This window comes from Oryza sativa, chromosome 2, assembly GCF_034140825.1.
Source record: "Oryza sativa Japonica Group chromosome 2, ASM3414082v1".
NCBI classification, from domain to species: domain Eukaryota; kingdom Viridiplantae; phylum Streptophyta; class Magnoliopsida; order Poales; family Poaceae; genus Oryza; species Oryza sativa.
Genome location: NC_089036.1, coordinates 35976995 through 35996864, shown reverse-complemented (window position 1 = coordinate 35996864; position 19870 = coordinate 35976995). Strand labels below are relative to the sequence as shown.

The 19870-nt window shown below is 43.6% G+C and overlaps 2 pseudogenes; both read left to right on the top strand.

Annotated features, from left to right (window-relative positions):
• The first annotated feature begins 143 nt into the window (after positions 1 to 143).
• Positions 144 to 19604, top strand: LOC107280033 (DEAD-box ATP-dependent RNA helicase 48-like; annotated as a pseudogene).
• LOC4331212 (uncharacterized) lies at positions 14188 to 16308 on the top strand (annotated as a pseudogene).
• Positions 19605 to 19870: the final 266 nt, after the last annotated feature.

The window sequence follows — 19870 nt, the reverse complement described above, 5'->3', positions numbered from 1 at the left end:
TTTTTGCAATGAAATACTCTAGTTTCAAACGTTTCAAGGCATGCATTAATTTTCTCTTGTTTCCTGCAACTTGGTTTCAGGCCATATGTAAGCATGCTATACAATAGTAATATGTTTGAATGTTCTGAATATTCTGGCTTCCTTTGTTTTTTGTTGCAATGAAATTTTTTCCCTTATCCTTTGCCCTACTACAAGAGAGCTTGCCATCCAGATCAGAGCTGAGGCAACTTCAAGTGTCATCAAGTGGCACTAGATTCAAGATAGATCAGAGAAGTTTGGAGTCTAATCCATGCCATGGTGGCGGCAATGGAGCTGGGCTTCTGGTAGTCCTTTGCGAACAAAGGAGGCATCTTTCTGACATCAGGAGTCTAGCGATGCATTGGTGATGCCACTGATTGCTAGAGTTGTTGCCAGTGGTCGGATTTCACCCTCCCTGTTTAATTAAGAGAGGTTCTAATCAGTTGCAGCAGGATGATTTGACAGGAAATGGAGACCAGACTCCTCAGATGAGGATGTATCAACTTCAAGGAAGGATTTGAGGTTTGCAAAATCTGGAGCTTCCAGCGAAGAGGTCAGAAGACGATGAATCGTCTTTGAGGAACTGTGATATGAGGAAGAAAACAATGATGGATGCCCTTTTAACTTGAGGTTAATGATTGATACTCTGATAGGAGCTCGTTGGTGGGCGTGGAGAAAGAATCGCCGGGGAGAGGGAGGCGGAGCGGCAGCGTCTGTACGACCTGGGGCGGCGGGGGTGGGGGTGTGGAGGAGAAGCGGCGTGGCGCGGCTAGCAGAGTGCGCCAGGGACGGGGGAAGGAGAGAAGCGAGCGAAGGGAGGCAAAAGTATGTGCGCTGTGTGATGGATTGCAATCGAACGGTTGGTGAGCATTTGATTGAACGACCGGAAAAAAAGGGTGACGTGGCTAACCACGGCTCAGAAAAATCCTAATAAGTAATAACTACACTAAGCAAGACCACTTGTATAATATTATAGGATATGTTAGTTTTCTACTCCATATATAGATTATTGGGCTGATGCATGTGTTTGTGCACAGTCAAGTTAACCGTACATGACAAATTAATAACAATATATATAGATCTGCATGCTTAATTAGCTTGGGATTTTATTTCTTTATATAACTAGAAAAAATATCTGTGCGTTGCAACGGATGAAGTCTATTTTAATCTTATTATCAAGGTTACAGATAAGGCATACCTCATATCCTACGACTTATGGAATATATGAATATGGCATACTTTCACGTATACGGATTGTTCCCGTGGACATTGTTGGAATCTATTACAAATTATGGAAAATATCTCCTCGAGTCAACCGATTTCTAAAATTCTACTTGGAAGGGATATAGTTTCTATTATAATGTACAAGATCCAATGTCTCAAGTCTTACTTGAGGGTTAAGATAATCCACGGTATAAAAGGGACCCCAGCGAGGGGTACAAGGCATCGAATCTGATCGCCAGCACACCCACCATAGTTTACGTAGCCGGAGTACACGGAGCCAAGTCGCCGAGTAGTTTACGAAACTACTTACACTGTAACCTGTGGTTTTCCATCATCAATCTCATATAAACTAGACTAGGGCTATTACCTGATAAAGGGCCTGAACCAGTATAATCCTTGTCTTTTGTTTGCTTGATGTCGTATTACGTAGATCCTCGTTCCAACATACCCAATACCCTAATCATCCGGTCTACGAGTATCACTTGTCGACACTTATTATTGTTATATGGTTTAGTTAAAATGAAATTCACTGTGGGAGTTCGCTGGAGCCCGATCGTCTCAAGTTAGCATGTGAGTTTTCTTAAACAGATTTCTTATATGATTCCTTATGTATTTACCAAAAGTGAACGATCTTAAAAACCAACTCAAATATGGATATGTATTTCCAAAAGCAAATGAACTTAAAAACCGACTCATACACGGATGACGTACCAAAATACCGACAAAAACATTTTTAATTTTTATAATAGTAGAGATTAGCTAAAATACCTGTGCTTTCGTACAACTCGGAAAGAATCTAGGTTAGCTTATTATCTTAGGCCATGTTTAGATTCAAACTTTTTTTCTTCAAACTTCCAACTTTTTCTTCACATCAAATGTTTGGACACATGCGTGGAGCATTAAATGTGGATGAAAAAAAACCAATTGCACAGTTTACATGTAAATCACGAGACGAATCTTTTGAGCCTAATTACGCCATGGTTTGACAATGTGGTGCTACAATAAACATTTGCTAATGATGGATTAATTAGGCTTAATAGATTCATCTCGCAGTTTACAGGCGGAATCTGTAATTTGTGTTGTTATTAGTCTACGTTTAATACTTCAAATGTGTGTCCGTATACTTAAAAAAAATATGGCACACGAACTAAACACAGCCTTAGCTACATAGATATACGCTTCTTGCGTAGCATATTGATATATGTAGCATCATGTACATACTACTTAAAGTGTGTGCTTTTTTTTTTCTTTCTTTTTCCAAACAGGAAGTTACTACCTCCATTTATTTTTGATAGGCATATTTTCAAATCTGAAAATTTTACTTTTGATAGGCATATTTCAATCCAACTACCAATCCACTTAATAACTTTATCGGATTTAATGCGTGACTCTTCATTCTTCCACACAATATTGGCTACATGGGTATCTATAAATGTAAATATTAATCTCTTAGTTTGCACCCAAAAAAATGAATATTGCTCGTGACATTCCTTTGCTTGGCCAAAACAAAATAATTCATTCTTTGTGAAAATTTATCTCCAGGCCAGATAAATTTTCAAAAGCAGTTAAAATTAACTTTATATTTTTAGCTATATGTAAATCATGCTCTAAAAAAATATCAGCATATTGTAAGATAGATAAACTATCATCAACCAGATGTGGGACCACTCCAGAAGTTTGACCATCATCTTTTGCTCTCTTTATTAATATAGCTAACATATCAACAACTATGTTAAAAAGAATTGGAGATAACGGATCCCCTTGCCTTAAACCCTTAAATGTTTAAAAATTTGATCCCACTTGGTCATTCACTTTAGTGTCAACATGTCCACCTTGATAAAAGATGCAATCCAGTCACACCATTTTTGCGAGAACCCCTTCGTTCTCAAAGTTTGTTGAACAAAAGACCATTTTACTTTATCATAAGCTTTCTCAAAATCAATCTTAAAAAGTACACCGGTCCTTTTTTTTCAACGCAATTCATGTATCGTTTCATGAAGAATAACAACACCCTCCATAATATTCCTCCCAGGTATAAAAGCTATATGTGTAGGACTAATAACCATTTGAGCCACTCCAGAAATTCTATTTGTAGCAATTTTAGTAAAAATTTTGAAACTGACAGTAAGTAAACAAATAGGCATATATTGTTAAATTTTCAAAGCCTCTTTGCAATTGGCAGTAAAATAATAGTACTTGTAGCGCCCGTTCCGTCGTGGCGCCTAGCGGGAAAATTATCTCCAAAAAACCCTAATTGCGAAATTTGTTTCTTTGATTGTTGTCTAGTGTCCGTGCCATCTCAAGATCTCAATCCCCGATCTATCGTCGAGTTCAATTCCGAATCCAATTCCTTCCAAATCGAATCCCTCCGCAAAAGTCTAGTTTGCCTCCCCCGGGTTCGATGGGCCAAATTCCGCTCGGCCCATCTCTTTCCCGGCCCCCTCTCTCCCGGGCGCCTCCCTCCCTCTCTCTCTCTCTCTCTCTCTCTCGCTCCCTCCCCACCCCGGCGCGTTTTTCCCTCCCCCCCGCTCGCTGCTCGCGCGTGCGAGAGCCACGCCGAGCGCCCCCTCCTCTCGCGCGAGCTCCCCGCTCGCAAAGCCGGCCCCGCGCGCCGTTGCTCGCGCGCGCGCCCGCGTGGTTTCCCGCCCGAGCCACGTCGTCTGCGCCGTCCGCGTCGCCCGGTCCCGCTGCCCAGCCACGCCGCCCGTTGCTTCCCGCGCGCGCGTGCCGAGTGGCCGACCGCCTGGTCGCCGCCGCCGTCACCCTCTGCCGCGCCAGCCCGCGCCTGCCGCCCGTGTTGTCGCGCCGCTCCAAACCATCCCACCGTCATTGCCGTCGTCATTGCTTGGCCCCCGCCACTCCGCGCGCTAGCCTCCAAGGGGCGGAGGCAGAGAGCCCCTCTCCCTCTGCCGAGTCGCCCCGCTCCTTCCTCCTTTTCCCGAATCGGCAAAGGGGCGAGCCCCTTTCTCTCCCTCCTTTTCCTCTTTTTCTCCCTCTCGCCGGCGTCACCTCCTGTCGCCGCTTTGGACGCTAGCCGGAGCGCCAGCTCGCCGGCTTGACCACCCATGTCGGTTCCCCTCTCTCAAACCGACATTGCCGCCCATTTAAACCCGTCTTCCCCCTCCCTTCCTTTCCTCTCCCATTCGCCTCCTCACCGTTGCCGCCGCTCCCGTGCTCTACCTCGCCTCCGCCGTCCATCGCCAAGCGCTGGGAGAGCCGGTGCGTTCGTGGACGCGGAAGGGGACTCCGGGCGCGCCCTCTTCTTCCTCTTCCTCGGCCCGAGGCCGGAGAGATCACTCCCGCGCCGTCGGCCTCTCGTCACTGCGCCCCGTCCCGCACGGTAGTGTCTCTCTCCGTTCTTCCTCCTCGCTCCATCTCCTCCCCCTAGCTTTCGGTAGTAGCTTGAGTAGACTCCCCGTAGTTAGCCGGCGCCGCCCCGACCGTTGCCGTCGCTCGCCGTGTGCTCGCCGCCGTCGCCGCCTGAGCTCCGTAGCACCCGCTCGTCGCCGGCCTCGCTCGGCGTAGTTCCGCCCAATCCGACGCTAGCGTCGAGTTCCCGAAGCCGCGTAGATGCTCTCACCGCCGGGAATCGACCTCTCGTGACCTCGTCGCCGTTTCCCTCTTCTCCCGCCGCCGGTTGCCGCCGCCGCAATCCGCCGCCGTCGAGCAACCTCCGGCGAATCCGAGCCGTTGGCTCGCCTCTCCTTGTCACGTGCAACCGCCCGGTGTGCTCGCTGTTGCCCGTATCGCCGTGGTTCGCTCCGCCGCTCGCCGCCGCCGCCCCCCGTCCATTCGCGGCCGGGTCGTCGTCTACCTCCCGCCGGCCCGCGTGGCAGCCACGTAGGCGCCACGTCGGCGCCAGCTCAGCCAGACCGGGTCGGGCCGACCCCGGTCGGTCCCTCCGCGTGCGCGCGATCCACCGCGAGCCGTGAGGCTGCGCGTGGGCCCGCCGCACCTGCGTCCACCGCGGACCGCGCGCATGCACCGCGTCCCTTCCCCGCCCGCGCGCGTGCGTCGCGTGCTCCCTCCGCACGGTGAGCCGAGCCGCTGACAAGCGGGTCCCACCCGGGACCGCGCGTGGTGAGCCCGGTCCACCGGCTCTCTCTCTCCTCCCTCCCGCGCGCGCGCGAGTTTGGGCCGCCTTGGGCCGGCCGGCCCGTTTAGCTTGGCCGGACCGCTCCATTTCTCTTGGGCCGCGCCCTAGCCGTCCGAGAAAAGTCTATATTCCCTCTCTCCCTTCTTTTCTTTTTCTTTTCCAAAAAGGATTTAATTAAATCCTTTTCCTTTAGATCAAAAATTCAATAATCTTAGAAATTCAATATCTTCCCAACCGTAAATCCGTTTGACTCCGTTCAACTTCCAAAATTCCCCAAATCTCGAGATCTATCTAATGGCACGCTTAGAGGTCATTAATAGGGCTTTATTTTCGCCGTTTGTTGAGTTGTTCCGTTTCGCGTATAGTTTCAGAGCCCGAAGACCCGCAGTGCGAGGATTTCGAGGATCAAGCTCCAGATCTCAAGCAAGGCAAGCCACCTTTGAACATCTTGAGCCTATATTTGAAATTTAATTATGTTGCTTGCAAAATATTATGAATTGATAGGATCGCACTTAATCTGTTTGTCCCGTCTGCAAGGCAGATTGGCGGACCTACCTAATTTGTCGCATTTGATCCTTCCTTTGTTAATTGCTATACCATGTCCCCTTGTAACCACCCAGTTGCGCCTCGATACTCGTGCACTCTGTGCGAGTATCGACGGTCGCCTTCAAACTTAAAATCTGAGTAACAACTTGGGTAAAACTGGAGTTTTACAAAAGACTTGGAAAAACCCGACACCTGGGTCGGTGCTTGCGAACTAAATGAATTTCCATAACCGCGGACCGGGGAACGTACCGGGTGTACGGTTTCCCGCTCTTGCACCTAAGGACCGTTTCCTTGGAATTTCATCCGAACATAAGACAAGTACGACCACATTGGTGGAATGGGACGCCCCTGGCTGAGTAAATTGCTAATCGGGGGAGCCTTGATGCCGAGAGACATGTGGATTCACCGGGGTGGTGTCGGGGAGGACCCCTGGGCTTCCTGGCACAGTATGGTCTGTGACCTAACCTGTTGTTGGTCTGGGACCCCTCTCGTTGGCATATGGTAAACCTGTGTCGGCTTTCGAAATGCCTTGTCATGAAAGCTTGGAGGTCTCCCGACGTGGTTGATCCCCACGGGCTGGGTGACCCGGGTTAGTAATGTCGTGTGGGTAAAGTGTACCCCCTCTGCAGAGGTCATTAAACTGTTCGAACAGCCGTGCCCACGGTCATGGGCGGATGTGAGGTGATTCCTAGCGTAGTTTTGTTTGACTACTGCTTGTGAAATTACTGTTGTGAAAAGGGGTTCAATGTTTGAAAAATCTTTAGCTGATGGAATCAGCTAGGCCCGGGTGGCCGTTTGAAAAGTTGTTGGCCCGGGTGGCCGTTTGGAAAGTTGTTGGCCCGGGTGGCCGTTTGAAAAGCTGTTGGCCGGGTGCCAACCTTGTCTCAATTCTAAAGAACTGACACATTGCACATACTCCGACCGGACGAGACGCACGGTCTCATCCGTGTCGTTTGAGAAGCACTCACCTAGTTGTTTTAGAAAAAGAGTTCAAATAAAATCAATTGCAAAAACAACAGCCTTTCCTTGAAGCCTGCATTAAACACTTAATTCCCATGGCTTGCTGAGTACTCCCGTACTCACCCTTGCTCTATATAAATATCCCCCCCCAGTTGCTGAAGAAGATGAAGCAGATCCTGCTGATGAGGAGTTCTTCCAGGAGCAAGCCGGCTACGATGAGTTTTAGGGTTTCGGCCTAGTTCCCAAGTCGCGCCTGTGTGTTTGGTCCAAGTCCTGGCTTCCGTTTCCCTTTTGTAATGCAGTTGTGAGCTCGGGATCTGTCCGCAGCCCAACATGACTGTACTTCTACTCTATAATAAAGAGACCTCTGTTGCTGTGATCTTCTGTCTCCCTGTGATACCAGCACTGTTTCCTGGGACTGGTATCGATTAACAGGTTAAATTGGAGCGTCACGGGCTAGTTCCGGTCGGGACTAGTTCGGGGCGTGACAGTACTAAAGTTAAGAGAGTAAAGAGGTAAATTACCACTATAAAAATCATTAAATAAATCAACCAAATCAGGCTTAATTACTTTCCAGAAAACATGATAAAACTCAGCTGGGAATCCATTCTAACTCGGAGCTTTATTATGTTCCATTTGAAAAGTCGCATCTCTAATTTCCTTCTCAGAAAAATCTTGTACTAAAGCATTATTCTCTTATTGAGAAATATGGGGAATATCACTTATTTGGCTTTCATCTAACGTTAAAGAAGAAACCTGGGGAATATCACTTATTTGGCTTTCATCTAACGTTAAAGAAGAAGCTTCATAAGGGCCAAAAAGACCTTTATAATAAATGGTGATATGCGCCTTTAAATTCGCATCACCATTAATTACCCGATCACCATCATGTAGCTAAGAAATGCTTGTTTACTATACTTATCATTTACTACCAAATGAAAATATTTAGTATTCGAGTACCATTCCAAAATATTTTTAGTCCGAGCTCGTTGATACCATTTAATTTCCTCTTCCTTATCAAATAGGATAACCTCTTCCTCAAATAAAGCCTATAATAAGCCAAATAAGTTGATTATGTTTTTTTATCAAGAAAATCAAAACTTTTTTACCAACAAAATTAAGTTTTTTCTCACCAAACCTTCTCTTTTTTATAAATACCGCTAGTCTGTTTGTTCCAACCTCTTAAATATTGTCTTACTTTACGAATCTTAGTATGCCAACACTCTACATGAGTGTCAGTTGAATCCGTAGGGACAAGCGGTTAGAGTGGAATATCACTACTATTATTAGTAATAATAGTCTACAGTAAAAAAATCATTGAAACAAATTTTTTTAACGGATTGCTATCACTCTTTTTCTTTTTTGCTTACAAGTTCAAAAGTTATTTGTTTTGCAAGTGTGATAGTTTTTGGTTGTGATAGTTTTTGGTTGTGCACATGTCTAATAAGAGAGTTCACATCTGTCAAAGACAAGCGTAAGGCATTGGATAAAGCCAGGCGCCGGGGAACCCTGGCCTACCTGGCGCAGTGAATCCTTCGAGCTGGGACAACAAGGGTGTAAGAGTGTTATGAAAGTAGTGGTAGATGTATGGCTTTGACTAGAAAGTTCAAAAGTTATTTGTTTTGCAAGTGTGATAGTTTTTTGTTGTGCACATGTCTAAGAAGAGAATTCACATCTGTGAAAGACAAGTGTAAGGCATTGGAAAAAGCCAGGCGTCGGGGAACCCTGGCCTACCTGGCACAGTGAATCCTTCGAGCTGGGACAACAAGGGTGAAAAAACGTTATGAAAGTAGCGGTAGATGTATGGCTTTGACAACAAGGGTGAAAAAGTGTTATGAAAGTAGCGGTAGATGTATGGTTTTGACTAGAAAACTTTTCATTATGATGGTTTTGTAAGAAGACGAGACAAATGTTATTAGAGTAGGTAAAATAGCATACTACTAGTGAACGTGCACGTGCAAGGCACGTCGACATATACAACTGAAGAAAAATAACATTGACATATACTTATCTACACCTAATTAAAAGATTTGTATTTTTCCTTTAGTCACATTTGTTTTCGTCCGTATTATCCGATTCCCTCCCTCTCAGCACGTGCGTGGGCGGTTTTGAAGAGAAACAAACTCAGAGCACAAAGCTGGTTTCCCTTCCGACATCTATACGATGATGTGGTTTTGCTTTGATTCTTGAAAAAACATAAAGAGTAGAAGATAAGGATCAAAACCCCTCAGTCAATTTCGGATTATCTCCATGGATGTGGCCGTATTTCACGAAAGAGGCGGATTCAGGCGTAGTCAGGCAGATGAAGCAATACGGACGGAGGTAGGAGACGACCCTGTAGCATTGTCCCACATGACAGTGAAAGGAGTGAGGGAAGGAGTGAGGGAGTCTGATTAGACTTGTAGTGCCTTGCTGGGCCGGATGCGTACTTGCGGGCCGAGGCAGAGGAGAGGAGAAGGGAGAAAAGTGGGCCAGCTAGGCTGCGGGCTGAGGAAGGAAATGGGCTGAAATTGGCCCATAGATAATGGAGAGTTTTTATTTAGATTTTCGTTTAAATAAATGTTGAAATGATTTTGTATTATTAAAATTAGCAATTGAGATCTGAAAATTTCAAGAAAATTCCAAAGAGTGTAATTAATCATGGAGAACTTCATAAAAATTAAATTCAGCCATATCATTTTATTTCCACACTTACTTTACTTTTAAATTAATTTAAACACCTACCTACTTAAAAAAATCAAGTATTCCAGTAAATGTGTATTTAAGTTAATTACATAATGTAAATCTTTCTCAAATTCTCCTCAATTTTGTCATCTTTTCTTCCCATTGTAACGCACATGCATTTTTTTAGTACATTAAAGATTATCATATGCACCGATAAAATGAGGAAGCATCTTGGTGTACTGTCAAATCATTGTCATGATTAATATTTGTGATGAACAATTGGCTATGCAAATGATTTAATCGATGAATTGGTTTGAAAAGATGTGTGGATGTTGGTGTGAGTGCGTGTCACTAATGTGGGTCAGGTTGTGATATCTGTGCCCAGAAACGGTTGTTTTGTCTGATTGTGTGCATGTGACTTGAGGTCAGCCTTGGTCAATGGTGAGGACCGGAACTATGTTCAGGGAGGAACAGATGTCTAGTGCGATCGGGATACCATGTGAGAAGGTGACTAGAGTCAGGATTCTTGGAGGTCAACTTCGGTAACGGTGAGGATCGGGACTAAACTCAAGGAGGAGTTGAGGTCCAGACGGTCAAGGATGTCGGGTGACGAAGTTGGATACGAGATGGCACACGGTGGATGGACACTATGTGGGAGAGATCTTTGCAACGGGTTTTACGAGGTGTGCGTGCAAGCGTCGGTGTTCGCGAAGGAGATTGGAAGAAATCGGTGAGAAGTATATGCATGCATATATGTGTTGATACATGTATGTGTGTGTAGGCTCGGTGGATGTAGCATGCACGTGTGCTGTGCATGTATGGAGATCGATGCATGCATGTTGTGCTGTGCATGTGTTGGCGGCTCAGGCAGCAGCAGCGGCTTCGGTTGGACAGCAGGTTGGGCAGGCGCGCGGCTTGCTGGAGCCGGTCCAGGACGTGCGGCGAGAGGAGACCGAGTGCGAGCTGGCGAAGGATCCATCCGAAGGAGTCCGACCCGGAGCAGGATTTCAGATGGCCGGTGCGGCTGCAGTTTCGGAGAAAAGGGAAATTGAGGAATTGAGTCCTATTTATAGGAGTTATATAGAGTAGGGGATTTTTTTGTATAAATAGAAAGGGAGGGTGAGGTCCTGGTATCGATTCTAGAGAGACTAGAATTGAGAGAAAGTTAGGATTTCGAGTTTAGTTCAAGATTTTGGTGAGGAGTGCTATTGGTGCACTTTGTAAACACTAGTTGATGCAATAAAGTCGAAAAGTTTCAATCTATATCTTCGAGTTTGTCATCTACCGGTGTTTCTGGGTCCCGACGGTCTAACTGCATGTGTGCGCGTGGTCTGACCGGTGAGATAGCGGCGGTCTGACCGGCGGCAGGTAGGCGGTTCGACCGGCGGCGACTGGACTTCGTCATCGACATCGTTCGAGGGTAATCTTTAATTCCATAAAAGATTTTTGGGTTTTTGGTTTTCCCTACCATTCACCCCCTCTGGTAGGTTTGTTTGGTCTCGTGCGATTCTACAACTGTACTGTGGAAAAAAAGATACCATGATATAACAATATTGGTTTATACTTGAGTTAGCTCAAATCAACAATAGAAGCAGTGCGTTTTAGATTCTGACGCTAAACTGAGCAACCTTTCAAGATCACCGTCTCAACTTAAAATAACTAAAACACTGCTAATTTTCAGACTTCAGAATTCAGATTAAGATGTGGACTTGCATGTAAAACCACTCTGCATTAGTTGCTGATATGATGTGGTTCAGAATAAATACAATTAATTCAGTCAATCTTCGCAGATTCATATCTGTCCCCATGAGTAACGCATGAGGGATCTCTCTGGCGCAGAACTCCAAGATCCTTGCAAGACTACTGATATGTAAAAAATAACACTGCACTTTCTTTGCTGCAAATCGGCAACCTGAAAAATATTGGTTACAATTATTTACCTCCACATGCATGGCTACACCCGGGACGGACACAGATTTCCCCCCTTGGGATAAAATATTGAAAAAGCAATTAACTGAAGCAACCAAATTACTGGAATTTATCCTTGTCAAGAGATCCCGTTAGTGTTCTCCAAAGAAAAAAGGAAGGATCCTGTTAGTGTATACCTTCATTGCAGAGCTAAGATAAAGTTCAGTTTTTTTAATGCATTTTGACATGTGAAAAATGATGGCGTTTAGTAACTAAACTGAAAATGTAACCCGAGTACTAAAGCATTAATCAGCAAAGAGTTTAAGTTCTGCACCAAGAGGAATATAAAACAAAAAAAAATCCACCCGGTGCTTATCTTGCATCTCACGGATGGACATGGAGAATTCGTCATTGTCCAACTTAATGTGTTGAAAAGTCGATTCAGAAAGGATAAAAACAGTTCTCTTCATGAATACATGTCTCCCTGAGTAGAACATTCGTAGAGAAAAACAAATGTAAGATCAAATAGATAGTTCTCACACAATCAGACGGTAACATAAGCACAACAGAAATAGAAGAATGAATATAATTACAAAAGAGATTGTAATATTAAAGTAAACCTGGAAAGTTGCAGATGATGAAGATTCAGCATTCTTGGATGAAGCAAAACCTAAACCTTTGCAGAGTTGAAAAGGTATGTTGGTAATAGGTATCCATGATCTATTACCAAAAGCTGACAGAAGTGATCTTGGCATTCTGTTTATAGCCTCCCGATTGTTCTCAAATAGAAACATGAATTCTTTGTACTGTACAAGAACCGATATTGATTGAAGAAAAAGAAGAAGATCTTTCAAGTCTGCACTCACTATCCTTGGATCATCAAAGTGTTTGACGACAAGAGTGACCTATTGATAGGAAAATATAGCTCTTAGTTGATACTGCAACTCTGGGTAGTGTGAAACATAAACCAGAAAATTGCCCATAATTAGCGAAGCTAACAATGAGATAGTTTTATTTTGTTCTCTGCAATAGGGTGTTGCTAAAAAACACAGAACACTAAATGCATCAAACTTCCTATTATGCACATTCAACCTCACAATTTTGCTACTAAATGTCCTAGGGGTCCTCGTCTCTGCCTCCGGTCGGCACCCTCTCCTGCGACCGCGCCGGCGGCCTGCTCCTCCCCGGCACCTCTGTTGACGCTCGCCTCTTGCTTAGTGAGGCATCTTAATTTCTGTCTCTTCAGTCCCAAGAGACATCAGGAGTCCAGCGATGCATCGGTGATGCCACTGATTGCTAGAGTTCTTGCCAGTGGTCGGATTTCACCCTCCCTGTTTAAGGAAGGATTTGAGGTTTGCAAAATTTGGAGCTTCCAGCGAAGAGGAGTCAGCAGACGATGAATTGGAGGCGAGAAGTGCCATCAGGAAGAAATGGCGAAGTTCTGCTTTGAGGAACTGTGATATGAGGAAGAAAACAATGATAGATGCCCTTTTAACTTGCGGTTAATGACTGACACTCTGATGGGTGATTTTATATTTTTACTTTATGCGTATTGCTTCCTAGCGTACTTCAAAACAGAGATGGTTACTACTTACCATGTGATTAACAAGCTGTGCTGTTTCATTGACATCAAATTTGATGAATGTGGTATCTCCGCGCTAACAGTAAATGCACTCACTGATGCTGGATATGTACAAACTACTGGTGTGCAGGAAACAGCATTTCCTATGTGTCTTGAAAGCACTCTTTTTTTTTCTTTCATTGGAAATTGGAATATGCGTTACCATCCACAAATTTATACAGATCATGCTACTTGCTTCAGTAGTTCCACACTTGCTACTTAGCACCTTGTGGTACCATTATATCTCTCGATCTAGCTCAAAATGCTATGATTGAAACCTTCAAGAAATCAAGAGGTTGCCCCTCACTCATCACTGTATGCATGTAGGTGAAAATGTACTTGTCAAGGCTAAAATTGGAACCGGCAAAAGTGCAGCTTTTTCTGGTAATATTCATTTGCAAGAAGATACTTTGCCAGGGAGGCATAAAGCATTGCATGAAGCAGGCATGAACAAAGAATCCCTGGTTGACATCATCTGCAACCAAAATGTTCAGTTGGAAATAATCCACATTAGGTGACGCTATATGTGAATAAGCTGACACGATTCTTGTCTCCCAAGTCCCAAGTGATAAATAAGGAGCTAACTGCTTCACCAATTAAGCAATTATCAATACTAATGTAAATTTTTATAGTAACCGTTATTTACAGCCAAGTCATTTTAATGTAAAGCAACCAAGATGCCTTGAAATGTCCTCGTCACTTGACGTCAGAGATGACAAGAACAAATCTGAACCCTTGTTTGCCCCATGGGAAGAGTATTTCTGAAATGAGATAAATGATCTCCCGGTGCAGAAGTCTCAAACACCAAACATATATATTGATGAAGAGATGAAACGGAAGGTTCGAATGAGCTAATTTTAACATGTCTATTCTGTTAGCGCAGCGTGAGCTCGCATATCATCAGACTTAGATATTATTAAATCACTACTGCTCCTTGCCGACAAGAGATGGAGAGAAAAGAAGAGAAAATATGTGATGAGAGCGAGGATGACATGGGACGAAAGATGATGAACGCAAAGTAGACTTATTTTCTATATGCCAATGATATCTCTTGTTTGAAAGGCCCAATCAGACACAATGGGCTAGCCCAATTAGGAAGATGATTCGAGAGGAGGCCCATAATAACAAGGGTACCTAACCTAACGTCGCCGTCCCCAATCCTCCCTACCATCGCCGCCACCGCCACCGCCGCCGCCGCCGCCGCCTCCTCCATTAACGCCGGCCATTCTTCCCTTGTCCTCCGCCACCACACCACCATTGCCGCGAATGCATGCCTCTTCTTCGATTGATTGAATTCAAAGTGTGACCTTTTTGTTGTCTCAAACGAACGACAAGGGGTGGAAAGGTAGTCGACGCAAGTCGCCAGTTCGATCTTGACCTCGCTCATCGGAACTAGACAGCCCATGAAGAACAAGAAGAAGGGTAGTCGTTGCAACCGCAACGTGAGCAGCATTACATCTTCCTCTTCCTTAATTTGCATTGCATCTCTCAATCTTCTCTTGTCTGTTGATCCATGGATTGATGCTCTTGTCTGTTGATCCATGGATTGATGCTCTAGTGGGTTGCTGCAATATCTTGATGCAGAAATCAGATCCCGTGATGCTGGATGGGTTCACCAAGCTACCTGAAGATGTCCTGCTCAACATCCTGGACCGCCTCAACACCCCCGACGCTGTCAGAACCTGCCTCCTTTCTAAGAGGACACTCCATCTCCGCCATATGCTCTCAAACTTACATATTCGGATCAATTCCTTTGTGCCCCGTTGTGGCTATGCCACCTTGAAGGATACAATTCCCATGAACGCTGCTGTGGCTGGTGCAACTGACAACATTCTCAGTTTCAGAAGACAAGATATTCCCCTTCGCAAGCTCAGCATAGGTTTCTACTTGAGATACTATGATTGTCTCACCATTGGCAAGGCTGTTGCCCGAGCCATGGCCACCCACAACATCCACAGCGCTGAGTTCAACATTCTGACAGAGAAGCCGCCGGACTATTCAACTATTGATGATCGCCGCCGCGATGGGAAGCAGCTGATGACATTTTTTTGTTCCTGTACTGATGCATTTGCCGGCCTTACACGTCTCCACCTACGCAACTTAAAGCTTTGCTGAAACTGACATTCCCAACATCATCGCCACATGCAAACGGTTAGAGTATCTGCGTTTGGCCTTGTGTCAAACTGAGGATAGCGTATTGCTGCTGTAGTTGGAACACCCACGCCTTGTTGAGCTTGATATCTCCAATGCCAACTTAGAACTAATCGAGCTCAACTCCCTACCGAACCTCAAACGGCTGGGTTTTGGTGTGTGGGTCTATCCCCAAGAACCTTGTCTTTTTGCAACGTCCCATTGCTTTCAAGCCTAAGCCTCACTAATGTGGCCATGAGATGGCATAAGGTTATTAGGTTAAGTCAGTTCCTCGCTAATATCCTCTTCGTAAAAGACCTGCACCTCAACTTTGCAAGTGAAAAGATAATTACTTTAAGCAATCCTCTCTCCCATGTTATTTGTTCCTCGTTCTCAACTTAATCTGGATCCTTTATTATTGGTATGTATTGCAGATTTGGGTTCATCCGGAGTGCCCAAAACTGCTGGAGCCTGTTCTTCAGAATCTGCAAGTTTTGAGTCTGGATGAACTCCCAGAAGAATGTGATATCGCTTAGACAAGATTCTTTCTCGAGGCTGCACCCTCCCTGAAGGAGATGTGCATCACAGTTTGGGACCATTGGTGTGAGATTGAGACAGACAAGGTGAAACGGGAAAAACAGGGTTACTGTGACAAAACAAACGTGGAATGGGAGTCATCCGCACCTGATGGTTTTAGGCATTACAACCTGACTAAGCTCACCATCTATGGTTTCCAACCAAATGAGAACTTTATGGGATACATCAGGCACGTCATGGAAGCTGCGGTTAACCTAGAGAACATATCCCTGCATGACAGGAAGGTGCTCAAGTGCTGTGAAGAGTTGGATCCCAAGATCAAGGTTGCTCCGTCAAGGTATCCGCAGACCATCGAGGAGCAGGAGCTGCTGAGGAAGCAAATTACAGAGGGATTGGTGATGGCGTCGCCTCATGCAGTTCACTTCCGGTCTTAATTTTGCTCGGTGCAAAACTGTGATTCACTGTATGGTACTGGTAATAATATATGCTGAATGTTCCAATCGTTTCATGGCATGCATTAAATTTCTCTTGTTTCCTGCAACTTGGTTCCAGGCCGTATGTAAAGCTTGCTATACAATATTAATATATTTGAATGTTCTGAATATTCCTGCTTACTTTGTTTTTTGTTGCAATGAAATATTTTCCCTTATCCTTTGCCCTACTACAAGAGAGCTTGCCATCCAGATCAGAGCTAAGGTGATGGCGTCACCTCATATAATTCACTTCCGGTCTTAATTCCTGTGATTTGCTGAGTAGCAATAGTATATGCTGAATGTTCTGAATATTTTTGTTTATTCTCTTTTTTGGCTATGAACTACCCCAGTTTCAAATGTTTCAAGGCATGCATTAAAATTCTCTTGTTTCCTGCATCTTAGTTTTAGGCCAGTAGCATGGACTGGACATATGTAATGTAAGCATGTGCTATACAATAGTAATATATTTTGAATGTTCTGAGTACTCTGGTATCCCTTTTTTTTAATGAAATATGTTCCCTTATTCTTAATCTTATCCTTTTTGCCCCTTAATTCTTTTTCATAAATTTTAAAATTAGTTGCATATAAATATAATAGTGTAATACGAAAGCTTTTGTTGATGTGTGGACAGGAGGTTAAGTGGAGAGACTAATGCTACGACTTTCCTGTTTAATTTGGAATTCGAATTTAATTATAAAATGTATTACATTAAGTATCATCACACACATTGAATCTTGGTTTCAGGACAGTAGCCTGACATATTTTAAGCAGTATATTATGAATATTCCGGTTTCCTTTTTTTCCGATGAAATATTTTTCCCCTTATCCTTCTGCCCTAAAAGGCTACAAGGCTACAAGAGAGCTTGCCATCCAGCTCACTGCTGAGGCAAAGGCAACTGTTTGGTTGAAGTACCATCGAGGAATTGTAGTTCAAAATCTTATCGGTGGCACTAAGATTCAAGGTAGATCAGAGAAGTTTGGAGTCTAATTTATGTGCTGGTGGAGGCAATGGAGTTTGGCTTCTGGCATTCCTTTGCGAACAGAGGCATCTTTCTGTTTCTTTGGTCCCAAGAGATGCTGCTCAGTTATTCCTCCGTTCCAGGTGCATGGTGATGCATCGATGATGCTGATGCTGCTTATCTCTAGAGGTCTTCCAGTGGTCGGATTTCTCCCTCCCTGTTTAATCAAAGAGAGGTTGTACCTTTTGATGGGTCGGCGGAAGAAACGCTGACTAAATTTCATTAAGATTGGAAGAAAATACATGAATCTCGATATTAGAATGTCGAGTCAAGGCGAGAAGCCTTGAAAACAAAGCGAAACAAAAGCAAAAGGAAAAAAAACTATGTACAAAGGCAGGAGCTCTGAAGTCTATTCCTCGCTAAACAAAGAGAGGTTGTACCCAGTGGCAGCAGGGCGATTTGACAGGATGATGAAGATATAACAAAAACATCAAAGAATGATTTGAGGTTTGCGAAATTTAGAGCTTCCAGCGAAGAGGAGTCATGCACTTTTGTACGTATCATGGTATATGAACTAAGAAGTTGGTACTTGGTACAGATTGTCTTCTTGGAGTTACAGTTTTATTGCACTGATGTACAACAAGAATTAACAATAATAAAATGAAAGAACATAGTATTCAGCATCACTCATCATGATAAAATGACCGATAGATGATTTTACATTTTTACTTTATGCGTAAAGAGATACAGACCATGTGACTAACAAACAAGTTGTGCTGTTTCATTGACATCAGTACAAGCACTCACTGTAACTGATGCTTGATATGTACAGACAACTGTTTGTCGTTTGTCTGAACTATATCTTGTGTTTCCCCCCTTGAAGATTTTAGTTGCTACAGCCTACACCTGGTAGACTGTAGGATCACATTGAGAACAAATTTTTATTATCTGCTCGCTTGATGGGATTGGAGTTGCTTGTATTGGATGAAGCTGTTCATTTGCTAGATTTGGGTTTTCTTACAGACATTGAAAAGATTGTTGATAGTTTGCTACGTCAAAGACAAACACTACTCCCAAAAGGGGTACTGTAATCAGCATGGCCAACAGAACTAGTAGTCTCTATATTTTTATCTATCTGTTTCTGTATTGGTTGACAACCACATATCTGAATTTGTCAATGAAAGGTTCGAAGGGTTTCGCAACTAGTTTTAAAAAGGGATGATGTTTTTGTTGATACAATGGGCTTGGGAGCTGTTGAAACTCCTACTAAGGTCTATGCTTCCAGTTCTACTCTAGTATATTTAGTATTATATATCACCTTAATCTTTTATTTTTCTCATCTGCAATATGCTCATTTTTTCTGACTCCTGCAAGTACAGAAATGTGCTGTGATCAATTTTCTTAGTTTGCATTACCTAGAGCATCTGTTAGCATGTATCTTAATGTGCCAATTAAAAGAGGTCACATTTGCATTATTGTATCTATGGAAGGGACTTCCATTAGGTCATTCGTGCATTGTTCAGCACTTTTGCCGGGTCGGCATTGTTCAGCACTTTTGATTTCCATGGATGCACAAACAGGGGTGTCTGTAAAACATTTTGTTTATAGATGCCGACATCCAGATAAATAGATATTCTAGACCATATGTCTTTCTTGTCATTGTGTTTATCATTTGACTATTTAAGACATTTGTACACTTTGTACGGCAATATAAACTATATTTCTAATGATTTTTAGCTCAAAAGTAAAATATTGTTACGATAGTCTCTTTTTTATCTTCTCCCATGGAAATGAATTTTAGTTGCGTACTGGTCCCTTGATATTTGGTGTTCTTGAGCTTATGTGGAGCAGTTTTATCTCGTTTTGCCACACGAGCAGCATTTTCATATGGTTTATAGCCTATAAGGTGATCAGGAAGTGGACTATAAGGTGCTCTCATCCCTCTTTTGACCAGGCAATATGATTGACTAAGAACTTAAATAAGTTAAATTTACTTAGCCTTTCTCATCCCAGGTGATTAATTGTTTTCTGCACAACTGCCATGATGACTGAATTTATGTATATCATGCTTCGAGATTTGAAGCTAAATGTCCGAGAAATTCATTCAAGAAAGCCTCAGCACTATAGAACTCGGATATTAGAAGAATTTCGAGATTCTAGTCGCTTGATCTGGTGGCCTCAGATATTTCAACACGGGGAATGAATTATCCAGGTGTCACACTAGTTATTCAGGTAACCCTTTTTACCTATATACTAGTCTGTCCCAAAAAAAACCAAACCCTAGCTATGAACTTGGACACGTATATATCTAGGTTCATAGCTAGGATTGGACTTTTTTTTGGGACGGAGGGGGTAGTTGAGAAAAGCGAAAGCAACTGCAGTAGTAAACCTCTCTTCAGTTGATTGTATGGTTGCTTCTTCACTGCAATTACTAGAAAATGCATGTTCATTTTGTGATGCAGGTTTGATCAGCAAAGCAAAAAAAAGGCGAAGGCACATGCAGTTGAACCTGTTTGAAGGTTTCTTGAATAACAGACAGACACATCACAGTATCTATCTATCTATCTATCTATCACACATGACTCATAATACTAGTACATGACTCATAATACTAGTGTGTGAGTGAAGTGCCCGCCGAATCAGGTAGGGACATATCAGCTACAGGAGACTTGATTTTCGTATCAGCTACAGGAGGGTCTTTGACACGCTTTTTCTTTGTGTGTTGGATGCTCCA